Raw genomic sequence first — 13311 nt, forward strand, 5'->3', positions numbered from 1 at the left:
TAAAAAAAGACTCAACAATATGTATTGTTAATTCTTGGAGCTTACAATATTAATTGAAAATAACAGTGGATTTTGTTTTCCTTGTGTATTTGATATCTGTCCATAGACTATAAAACAGTTCTTCATCCTTTTGGGAATTTCATCTACAATTTCTAGAGAAAACATGCTCTTTTTCCATCAAAATGTGTGATGTTTTTTCTCTAAACATATTCTTATTTTCTCTCTTGGATATGACTAGCCCCCACGCTAATAAGACAAAAGTATAGGAGGACAATTTAAACAGACATTACTGAAAAGGATGCATTATCTGATGGAGTTATCTTGCTGCTAGCAATATGCCAGCAGAACAATTTGTTGTCAGGTCTTCTGGCTAAATGTGAAGGACATTTGTAATCCAACTGCAACAATACAATGAAACCAGGACTAGCTAAACCTTGAGCTTAATTTTTAAGCCTTTGAGCTAAACTGTACTGACAGAAAGGACAGTTTCTGTCCCAAGGAATTGATGGAACCAGAGTATCACACATGTCTTTAAGAAGGCAGATTTATTGCTGTGTGGCAGCTAAGTAGTAATGGAGAAAAAGTTGTTCCTTTTGGGATCACTGGCTGTAACTGAGAGAGATTCTGAAGTAAATACAAGCAATTTCCATGGGCTGGAGAATATTCAAATGATGAGGCTGCACACTTGTCCTTCCAAAACTGATTCCTTTCATCTTTTCAGAACTTATTTCTGTTGGGGTTTGTCCAACAGTGTGGTTCACTCCCTCTTTGGCACAGCCAAACTACATCATTTAAGTGGGTGAATATCCAAAAATGTAACAAGCAACCCCTGGTAGCTGCTAATCACAGCATTTGGGAAGAGATACTCATTTTGAAAAAAAGCAGACTAGATCTGGCAGATGACATGTCCTCTCCCCCATCATCAGCACAACATTTGCTGTTCTGTCATCTTCTTGAACAGATCTGGTCTGACTTTGTATATCCACAGCAAGGCAAACTGCTTTTTACTGTGCCATTTTCACAGCCACACTCACCAAGGACAATCGAGTCATACTCACTGAGGTGGAAACTAGAACTTGACAATTTGATCACCACAAGTGAATGGTAGCTGTGGCAGACAGGTGAAAATGATGGAGTGTCAAGATGCAGAAGGGAAAATTGTTTCATATGTCAAGAGAACCCATAAGCACAGCACCTTGCACTGACTTGTTTGAGGTTTGAACACACAAAAGCTCACTGCTTTTCTTTTCCACTTCAGTCAGCATGACAGTCTGTCTCCCAAGACACTTAAGGAATTGGCTCTTAATCACATAAAAAAACAATTATTGATTTCAAAGTGAAGGAAGAAAACACTTTCAATGAAATTTAAAAAAATAGTATTTTCTATTTTTTCCACTATTAATCCAAACAAAAGGAGTTTGGCTCTGCAGGTACTGGGCCAAAAAGCACCTCAGACAACACTGGTCTTCAGCATGGTAATTGAGTGTACACAGTCACCTGTGGCTAACAATAGCAGGAAATCCAGCCCTCAGGCAACGGAAGGCTCCAACATATAAAATCCAACACATGTATTATTTATTTCTACATTAGGCATGACACTCAAGATGGATGAATGCTCAAAGAGTAACTCCATGCAATGTTTCTAGGCAGGAAATAAAAGCTATTTATAAATGCTTAAAAAGAACACTTTTTTTGTTTGTTTGTTTAACAATAAAGTTTCTGTATGAAAAAGTGGTGAAATACACCATACTGTTTGTCTTGTGAATGTTCTCCATGCAGAAAAAGAAAAATAATAACAAAAATTATGGCCACATTTGTTAGAAAGCAGTACTGCTTAGACTGGAAATACTCAGAGGAAAAAAATCATTAATCAGTCATTTAAAAATACTTTTAGTGAACAGGAAAAGGTAGAAAAGAATTCTTCCAAAGATCCCACTTATGTTCAGCGTAGTTTTATGCTTTCCAACATACTTCACTTTAGAGTTCCATGTTAGTCTATCCTCTGTCCAGGTAATGTACCCAAGACCTTTTCCTCACTTGTGCATTACCTTATTGGCTGCAGGTCATTTCTTGTTTCATTCTTCCCTCTCACAGGCTGAAGATGACAAGTCTGGGCATCTTGTGATAAGGATTTCAGGGGTTTCACTTGGACAGGACTTGGTTGTATCTTTTTATGAATTTTCCCACAGAGCACTCAGATAGTAGTTAGAAATATGACCCAACAGCTGGGATGGCTTCCTGTGTAAATAGATTTCCCTGCATTTTTGTACAGACCTTTTTTGAGAGGATGGAATTTCTTATGTGGTAGCTTATACACATAAATATATAACAAAGTCCTGTGAACTTTGGAGAGTAAGATGATTCCCTTTTACCAAATTTTCCTGGAAGAAAGTCCTTAGAATTAAAGGGGAGAGGTGACAAATTCCAGATTAGGGCACCTTGAAAAGTAGAGTGAAAGAATGAAAGAAACCTGCACTACTTGTAACTGAAAAGGTAAAAATGCTTTGATGAACATAAAAAGAACAGTTGTAAAACCATTTGCTGGGTCATGTCCAGCTGTCACCCACCAGCACCCCACAGTCCTTCTCAGCAGGGCTGCCCTTGATCTGTTCATCCACATCCTGTGTTGACACCAGGGGTTGTCCTGACCCAGGTGCAGCACCTTGCACCTGGCCTTGTTAAATTACTATGTACAATATTATCAATAGACAGACACTATCAAAATGTATTTAGGAGGTCATGAAGGTAAAAATCTGTGACAAATACTTGCTATCGCTTGTAGAAAAAATGTGGACAATGTGTATGACACATCCAGTTGGTGGGCATGAGGATGCTATTACTAAAAGCAGGCAACACTGGTGGTAACTTGACAGTCCCAGCACAACTTCATCTTATCCAACTACAAAATGTTTTCATCCTCTACACAAAAAAGTGCATAGACAGTCTTCATTCATACCCCACATTTTTTTTAAAGTTTCATTTCCTAGTTTGCTTTTTGATGATTTTCTGAAGTTACCATCTTACTGTTTTGCTGTGTCTATTGGAAATTTTATAAACTATTTTAAAAGACTTCTGAGACAACATGTTGTTGGAGGAAACTGGAATATTGTTCTCCAGACGGATGTTTTAACACAGCCAGCTGCCTTTTATGTAGTACAGAGGCAGAGGAGGTTAGCAACAGACCTGATGCCACCTTACAGGAAGGAAGATTTCTAGAAGTGCAAATCTAGCACATGTTGCATGCCATTGCACTGAAATCCCAGCTCTCAGAAATGCTTAACTGGCCCTCATTATTTCATTGTCATCAGTCCCAAACATACTGAACCGTCCAAAAAAACTGTCCAAACCCAGAGCACCTCACAGTCCTTTCATTAGATCCAGTCCAGCAACCACATTTTCAAGCTTTCTCTGCTAACAGATTACTGTTTCTTTCATTGTTGTTTTTCACTGGTTGTTTTGCAGTTTTTTTATGAAACTGAGGCTCTGAGATATTAATACTACTTTGGGGGAGGCAGTTTTAAGAACAGAGGAGCAAAGTTGTAAACATGTTTGAATAAAGTTAAAAAAGTATGTGAAAAAAGAAAGTTGATTGACTCCATAAACACAAAAGCTAGACAAATTCTGCTTTTACACATATATAAATAGAGTGTTACATGACAGCACTGATGACTGTATGAGTCTCATTGTACTGAAAGCTCTATTATAAATAAAAAGCCTGACATTTAATATTTTGTCTACTATTTCTAGCCAAGTCTCTCCCAGGCTTCTGAATTCACAGTGTGTATTGAAAGACCAGCTATGCCCACCAGTATGACAAGTCTAGGAATTCTCCTTTCTTTGTTTCTCTATTTCTTTTTAACTGTGTGTGCTTGTGCAACAGTATTCATCGAGAGTGTATTTGAAAGTTTTGCCAACATGTGATAGAGATTCATAAAGTCTCACTGAAACATAGAAGGTTGGGAAAGGAAGTGAAAGAATTAGATTAAATCATAAAAATCAACAGTAGCTTTTGGATGTTGAAGAGCATTTAAAAAGCCACAAACAAGGCCAGCCCATGGGTTTTCTGAACATACCACACATTGCTTGTTGCCAAACTCTCCTGGGGCAATGAGACTGAGCACCTCTGGGGTAGTTTGCCAGAAAACATGAATTTGCAAAGCTGGATGTCCAATAGACATGCCTCTATCACTGTTCCTTTTAAGACCCCTCTGGGATAAAAATCTCCTCAGGTCAGACCCAAGTGAGAAGTTACACAGACACACTGAGCCTAAAAACAGTCTTTGAAGGCTGCAATAAGCTTATCTGTCAGCATAGGACTTTGGTCTGTATCGCAAGGCAGCTGCACATTTTGTGCATAATTCCCTTTCCCCAGGTGCCCAGGAAGATGGCACTTGCAGCAAGCAGGGCTGTCTGCAGGGCCTGCTGGGTCTGTAGTGTCACTGCCCTCTCACTGTATGGCAGCCATCGACACCTCCCTTCAACTCCACTGCCACCACCCCTTCAAGTGCTTCACGTGCTAATGCAAACCAGCATGTTCAATATGCTGTCTTCATACATTCACTATTTTATAGCTGGTTGTCTAGGAAAGCTTCCAACTGGTTTGCACTGTCCAGTTTAAAGTATTCTGGAAGGATAGGTATTGGGTGAAATCAGAAAACAAAAACAAAAACAAAAACATTTTGGCAGAGAATAAATCCCAGATTATAAAATTCATTTCCTACCCAGCAGCAAACAATGTCCCACAAGACCAGACAAAGCAGCTGAACATATAAAGAGCTGGATTTTTTTACTTGTATAAGAGAGGAAAACAGTAAATCAGTGATTACAGAGTCATGTACTTTTCTTGGTATTTTAAATATGTATTAAATAATCATGTGAATGCTTCAGTGCCCAGGATTAAGGTCTATGTTAAAAAGTCACATGCACCCTAAGCCAGGAACTCTCTTGATTGTACTTATTCTTTTATTTTAAAGCTGTTTTGCAGAAGATGCAGTCAACCAAACATGACTCACAAACTTTTTGAAGCCAATAAACTGCATTACAGCATATTTCTATTGATTTTGTGTTGGTGGCTGATTAGAGAAACCTATATTCATTAAGAATTACTGCTTTCCAACACTAATGATATGACTTATTATCACACAGAGAACTCATCACGGTACTAAGAAATGGGAGAAATTTCCACATTCAGAGCAAGTTTGTAGTTCAGCATCCCACAGTTACTACCTGTAGTCAGACAGGCAGACTTCAAGACCCTACACAATCCATGACATCAAAAACATTTGTTTTTCAGCCTCCACTCTGAAGGTACCTGGAACCTGCAACAGAATCTGCTGTTTTGAGATATACTGTTCATTTCCACCCTGCCAGTTGCAACAGGGGCAAAGGAAAAACCTGTTATAAGAAACAGATAGTTTGATGGGAAAGGAAGGAGTAGGATTTTGTTTATATATTCTTGAAAGTTTCAAAGTACATGAGTAGCCTATAAAGCAATTCTAATGCATAGTTTTATTTTCTTCCTCAATATCTTTTTACGTTAGATTATTTTCAGGGGTAAGAGGGCACTGGACTTGCTTCTAAAAATAAATATATAGTAGATGAGCATGAAGAAATGTGTAAGTTGACAAATAATTAAAAGAAAAATGAAAAGGCCAGATTTTAGTACTATGCCACTCATGCATCTATCATCCTCAGTGACAGCTCTGAGGAATGTTTTTCAGCTAAAAAAAACACCTTCTGAGTCATCACTTGCAATGACTGCATGGCACTGCTATTCTTAGTTGTCTGTGCAACCGCTCAACCTAATCAGTGCAGAGTGGGAAAAATTTTCCATACATGTTTGCTGTAAGGATAAGTCATCCCTGGCCTGTTGTTAGGATGCATGAGACACATGTTACCATCCCTAGAAAGACATAGCAGACCATGCAAAAGCTGGCACTGTAGCAAGTCATATGGGAAATAGAAAACTCAGTTCACCTCCTTCTGAGACCTGATGATGAGAACAAGTCATCTGTGCTGGATTCCAGCTGGCACACCCAAAGTGCAAAGCCTTCAGCTTACTTTCTGTGCCTTGAGTCATCCAGGCTGTATTAGGAGAGGAATGAACTGGTTATCCAAAGAGTATTTTTAAGTGTTAAAAAGCAGGGCAAGAAGGAAGTGGTCTGGGGCAGTGAGATTTTTGAGCTGTAAGTACACACTGTGATCTGCTATTAAAAGTACCACCACAGGTAGGGAGCTACAGGCACGGCACGGCCTCTGTGGCTGAAGTCAGGATGGGTGCTCTAGAGCCAGGTCTCACCAGGCAGACTGGAAAGATGATTTCTTGGTCTGTCTGTGTCAAGACATGAGATCTTGCCCAGAGAAAATGGTAAGAAATACCCCCAAAATTGTGATATCAAAATGGCAATGGAAGAAAGGTGGTTAAAGCACCTTCTTTCCTGCAGACAACACTGGCCTGAGGCCATGCAGTAACATTCAAGAGGAATATTTTCATTCTCGCTCAGACATCACCTCTTCCAAAATGCAATATATTTGACTTATGCAGTTCTAAGAAGTCTGAAATTCATGCATATAATTATCCTTTCAGTACAATTCCTCTTCAGAGTTGAAGTCTCTGGACAAAACAACCAAACGGTGACAACATGGGAAAAGTGAAATACCTGCTTTCTTTACCACAGTTGCCAGCTCACTGATAGGCAGGACATCTCCTTTTAAAATTAGAGAGCCCTGAATCATCACTTTGTGCTTCATTCACAGGTCACAGTCACCTTTCTCTTGTTCCTAGGAAACTTTGCTGCTGTGTGCTCATAGGATCCTAAAAAATGTTGTCCATGGAAGCTGTGATTTCCCAGGGACAAGGAAACATCATTAAAGTTAGCAGACAGTGCACGTTGGGTAAATGCCAGCATCCAAATCTGTCTTCATGGGAGACCTGTAAATCTGCTCCTCCATCCTCAAGTGAGAAAGTGAAACTATTGTGCATACAGGTAGAAGACACCCAGTAATATTTCATATCTATGATGCTGACTATTAAATGCCAGGGCTTTTTTCAAACTGGGTTAATAAATCTTCCCAGGCCCCTTCCACACAGTATTGCAAGTCCCTGTGCCCAGCAGAAAGCCAGGGCACAACTGATTGTTATGGTGCCTCACAGGGATGCTGGGGAGAGGAAAGGAAGCCTGAGGCAAGGACACTGGAATATTATGAGCCCACTTTCCTTTTCCAGGCTATATTTTGCACAGGGTGGGGTCCAAGCAGCAGTTCTGGAAAGCAAAGGAAGCCAGTGAGCCCACCACCCACTCTCTTAGGACCAATCTCTGGGCTGGATGTTAAAGCTGAACTTCTTCAGAGAAGCCCTCAGTAAGCGGGGCCAGGACTGAAAGCCATTTCCTGAGCAGTTTGACAGCTTGTTCTAGCAGGGCAGGGCCTCCCTCCTCCCTCCTTTCGCAGGGATTTGGACCTGCTGAAGTGAGCCTGGCACTTCGCCCAGGGGAAGCTGCTGTCAGAGCCAAGCATGGACTTCCTACCCCAAGCCACACCAGTGGCATTCTGCTCTTTAGGTAAATGTTCTCCATTAAACCCCCGTGTGGTTAATTAGCAGCTGTTCAAGTACTGTAAAAATGCAAGAAAATGCAATAAAGATAATTTATAAATAGTTAACACCAAACAGCCTGGTGGAAGCCTATTGAAGCCACTGTGAAGTTTTCTGCTGTCCTCAGTAGGCTTTGGAAAATGTTCAAAGGCTGTTCAGCATTAGATAAAGAGAGGTTTATGTCAGGACTATGATACTTATTTTGTGTAGTAGCCAGATTAATTGCACAATTAAATTTTCATTAATTGTTCCAAATTGTCTTCCCTGATAGCTAGGTTTAGATATAAATTTAAATAAGGTCTTACAGTCTTAAGCTCTGAAACAGTGAAGCATGTGCCAAACCTTGAAATTGCAATTGGTACCCTGGCGTTTGTGACAATGTTCCTATTTTAGAGAACAGGAAGAGTGTGTAATGCTTTTGCCAGTGTGAACAATGGTTGTGAACTGATACAGTATTAATTACAAGTAACCTGTCAGTAACATGCACACTCATGGTAGATGCCTATTTCTAGTGACTGTGTACTCCTTTTGCTCATTGGGCTTGAAAGATTACAAGACTAAACATACTGAATTTGAGGACAAGCATGGGTGCAGGGGAAGGAAGGAGGAAGAGAACATTAAATAAGCAAACATTTAAAGCGGCGTCTGCTGTTTCATCAACAGTCATTAAAAATGTTATAAAGTTCCTATTGAAAACATTTTTTTTCTCTGACATAAAATTTGTCTGTTTATAAGGGTACCTCTGTGTTTGCTGACTCTGACGGTACTACAGGGAGAGCAGAGCTTCAGGGACTGGGTAAAAGTGGGAAGTTCTCTAACTAACAAATGAGAGAAACAATTTTCTGGGCTACTGATACCCACTAGGCTAAGAATGTAGTCCGTGGTGTAATAGTCTTTGGGCAGCTTCCAAACAATGCTGTGTTGTGGGAAGGAAGCTATAATGCAGTTGTGTCCCTGTCTTATATTGACTTCTAGGTCAAACAAAGCCTGGAGTGATTTGGAATTCACTTGCTGTGCCACTGCTTACTGCAGCTAGTTTGTGAAGGAAGCTATTGTGGATAAAAGAGAGAAACAAAAAGCATTTGATCCTTGCAGCCCTCATGAGACAGCTATGAATTTATGACAATTTTTTTTCTTTCCAGGCACCAAAGGAACAGATTAGTATCTTATTATAGATCAGCATTTTTACAAATGCTGAACAGCAAATGCTCGCTGGCATCGCTTACTAGAGATGTGAAAAGGAATTATTCAAATTACTTAGAAATTGCCTGACAGCACTTTTGAGATAAAGATGCATTAAAATAAATCTGTATCTAAGCATTGCTTACCTAGAGATAACAAAAAGGGAATTGCTGTACTGGATCAGATTTAAAGTGTTTTTAAGACCTGATCTCTAGCAGTGGCTATCAATGGGTAGTGAGAAGAGCACACAAGAGTAAGCAGGGTATGTACCAAGTGATCCTTCCCCCTCATACATCCCCCCCAGGCTTCAGAAACCCTCAAATGAGGCACTGCTGGAGCTCACATGAACATTCTTACATTGAGGAGTCTGGTTGCTGCTCTCCACAAATTAATCTACTCATTTGATCTCCACACCATTCTGGGACCTCAGTTTCCACCATACAAAATTTTGAGTCACTACATGAAAATCATAGTAATTTGCTTCTTTTTTGCTGCTTGCCTGTTAGCTGCCTGAAGTCCTCAAATTCTCTGAAAGTTGGAGGGAGGAAAACAACCACTCACACTTTATCTTCCCCAGACAACTTTGTAAGTCTGTATCATATCTGACCTGGATTATTTTTTCACAAACTAAAGATACACTTTATCTTGAAAGATTGAATGATTAGTCAATCTTTCTATGCCTCATTTTCTCCAGTTATAGAAAGGGGTTTCTGATGTTATGTGCCTTTCTAAAATTGTATTACCCCTCCACCCCAATGTCCAGGAAAACTTAACCAACAGAATGGTTTGAGCTCTTCCTGATATTTTAGTAAACTTCCTGATATTGCAAAGTTAATGGAGACTACAGGATCCTCAGTTGCACTAAACATAGCAGTGTTGTACAGCAAATGTCACTGTTAACTCAGTTTTCATGCAAGAAACTTGATAGATATGTTAGGGAGAAATAAACATCTGACTAAGAAAAGAGCTCATGTTTTGCTGTTCACTAAAATAGTGGGAAAAGCTGCACAGAGATCATTCATTTACTTTTTTCAGCTTGTATATCTGCAAAGCAGAAATCACGAATGGCCAGAAACACCTGAGTTAGACATGAACATACCAGCCATGTGCAACAAAGGAATGAAAATGGCCTCTGATGAACTTAGGGAGCTAATCACTTGGAATGTGATCCAGTCGTCCTGAATCGGGGCAAAATTCCTAGTTAAATTCCCAGGACAATTAATGAATCTTGATGGGTAAAACATCTTTAAAAGAGGGGTGTGGTTGTAGCTTTATGAACGTCATCTTTCAAATTCCCTGTAGACTTGAGCAAAACTATTTTGATTTCTGAAATTCCACTTCTACACAAGAACTTTCTCCAATATGCTACCAGACTGCCTAGCCAGGCTGACTAAAACTTCTGCCTGTCCAGAACCAGATGTTAAAGAAATTAATTTGCTTTTTAATGTAAGGGGTATAAGTGTCTGAAAAAAAAATACTAAAATTAAAAGGCATCTTGCTCTCACCTTTCAATGAACTTCTGTCTAATATGACTTGTTTGCTACATTTCTTTAAACTCATAAAAGTACACCAAACAGCCCAGCCCCTGTACTTCAGTGAAATTTTAGGTGGCTGCAATTATTAGAAAATGACATGATTACCTATTCAAGGCTGAAGCATGTCCAGCAACAAAGGAAATCCCTGCCCAAAGCAGTAGGAATGTACTTGACTTGTGCCAGAAGACAGGACCATCAAACCTGCTTATGCTTCCCTCTGCTGAGGTCATCATGCCCAAGAAACAGTTCAGGTCACAGCAGCCTTGGACTTCCTCGTGTCCTCTGCCTCATTTCAAATTGCCTTGTAAAATCTGGGACTATTTCTACCTAATTTATTCATTCCTCAGATTGATGTTTAGGCATATCACTCTAAATGTTTTGTTTAGTCATTAAAACAAATACATATTTGTCTGTATGTTCTTGCTCTGCAAATAAAAAAATTCTTGTGAGCAAGTGTTTTTTAGAAGTCTCATTCAAATACTTGAAGAAAAACAGCAGTTCAAGACCTGTGTGTTTATTCTTGAACACAAGAAGAATGAAGTAGGTGTATATAGAATGCTGCGAGAAGTGTAACACTGTCACACACACTTTTTCTGTTAGCTCACAGCAGCATTCCTGCACTCCCAGGGGTAATATTTGCCAGGAACAGGAGGATCCTGCAGGACTGTGGCTGTCTGTGGCTGGATGGAGGCAGGCATTTGCCAAGGTGTACATGCCATGCTCCCTGACATGCTGAGGTTGCTCATCCCACCAGGGCACTGCAGGCCTGCTGCTCCTGGAGCATGCACAGGAGGTAAAGCTGACAGCAGCTCTGCTTTGAAGTTTCCTCCTGGCCACAGCATTTGAGGATTTAACCCTTAAGGAGATTTGGGTTATAGTCATCAGGATGAGAATCCTAGATTGCTTCCAAGGATTCAATTAAATATGCCGCACAATGAGAGTGCGTGCATGAGACACCATTTGGGTTTGGCACCATGCATGGGACTAGAGCCTAATTAGGCCTTTATTGCAGACAACATCTGGTTATAACGCTGTCTGCATTTCACAATGGCTGTTTTGCAAGCTCTCGCTGGGTTAACTAACACAGGGATGCCTACACCACAAAATAGAGCTTGATGCAGAAATCATCAAAGCAGCACTGACCAAAAACTGAATTTATGCATGAGCATTCAAAAATCAGAGAGTCGTGATTCAGTTATGCCCACTGATGTTAACAGGCATGAAGTCAAATAATCAAAGAAGCTTTTGGGTCAGGTTGAAGGCACCAGTACAGTGGCCAAGAAGAGTACTCTTCCCAAAACCCTGGTCAGATGAACTAATTAGTTTCTGAGCTTTCACAGGGAATAACAACATTGGGACTTTAAGTCACTTGGCATTGCCTGGGTTCTGAGAGAAGATGACTTTAAATCATTCCAAAGATTTAAAAGCGAGACAGGAGAACACATAATCTCACAATACTCTCACAGGGACAAGTAGACACGAACAAACTGGGAATTTTTTTTCAGGGCAAATATTTCCTGCACAGTTGATCACCTTGAGATAAGTTTAATTTTCTCAGTATTTGGAAAATTAATTTACAGGTTTCAGTCACACATAGCAAAATATTCTTAAAAGTTTCATTATGTAATTCCAAATAACTACAGAAAACAGCAGGTATGGTAATGCATGCTTGACAATAAGGTCCTGCTGGGTATAGATTTACATTCAGCCCTGGGCTTTTGGCTTCTTGCTGATAACTGGAAGACTGGCAGTATTTGCCAAATACAGCTTGAACTTAGGTGGTTGCTACTGAAACTGAGTAGGGACATACAGTCAGAGGAAGATAAAATTTCATGACCCATCAAAAAGAAACAGATGTCTATTATCACTTATTTAATGGGAAAAGAGTAAAGAAAGTTTTTAAGCTGGTAAGATAGGAAAAGAGTCAAATCAAGAACTTTTTCCGAAGTGTGTGATCTTGTGGTAGTGCCATTTCTGTTGCTTTCCACATGGCACCTACTAGATGAATTTTTAATATCTATTATTCTCCACTGTATTTTAACAAGATCTAAAATGTTAATTTTTTTTAACTTTGTTAATTTTTTAATAACAATTTTTGCTTCATGTCACAAGATGGTTGTGATTTCTTGATGGAAGCAGTTAAAAGCCATTTTTCAGATCCTGCCAATCAGTGTAACTACACTGAACTTACTCTAGACCCAAGTTAGTCTTGAGATCATCTACAAGAAGTCAAACTTCATAAATTCTGCAAAGAAGGAGTAAATATTTGTAAGGGGCATCCATTTATTTGGAAACACTGTCTTTCTGGTAATGCTTTCTTAGTTTTTTTTTTTTTTTACCTTGAATAGCTTTACTGTACACAGACTGGACTCTGATTTTTATTTTTTTTTTAAATGCATGGTACAAACTTTTTTGTTATCAACTTTACTTCTGAAACACAAAAACCAAAGGGGGGGGTGAGGCCATATAGGTAGTGTGTTTCAAAAAAATTTCAAACATTTCTATTAGGTCTTTTTTTGTAATTCATATATTAAAGCAGCATAGACTTACACAAATACTGTGACCACTCCCCAGAGACCAACTTATTCCTGGATTCTTTTAATCTATTGTATTCTTAATCTTCAAGCAGCATAAAGATCATGAGGAATGTGCTTTACTTTCATGTGCTTATAATTTTCTCCATGTGAATACAAACATTGTAGTTACATGGGTATTTCACAGTGCAAAACACTCTTTGTAGACTAATAAATAAGACAGAAGGCTAACAATGGAAAATATGGGTACGTTAGCTGAACCTATATGTTATAAACTGATCTATTGCACAACGGTTTGCCAGTTTGCAAGCCATACATGTGTTTTCTAAACAATGAAGGTTATCCTAAATACTCAGAGAGGTTGGAGAGTTAAGAGTAAAAAGCATTACATTTTCATTTATAATGGTCTGCCTCATTTTGCAATAAAAATCCAATAACAAAACAAAACAAAACAAAACAAAACAAAACA

This window comes from Cyanistes caeruleus, chromosome 1, assembly GCF_971803275.1.
Source record: "Cyanistes caeruleus chromosome 1, bCyaCae1.hap1.1, whole genome shotgun sequence".
Lineage (NCBI taxonomy): Eukaryota > Metazoa > Chordata > Aves > Passeriformes > Paridae > Cyanistes > Cyanistes caeruleus.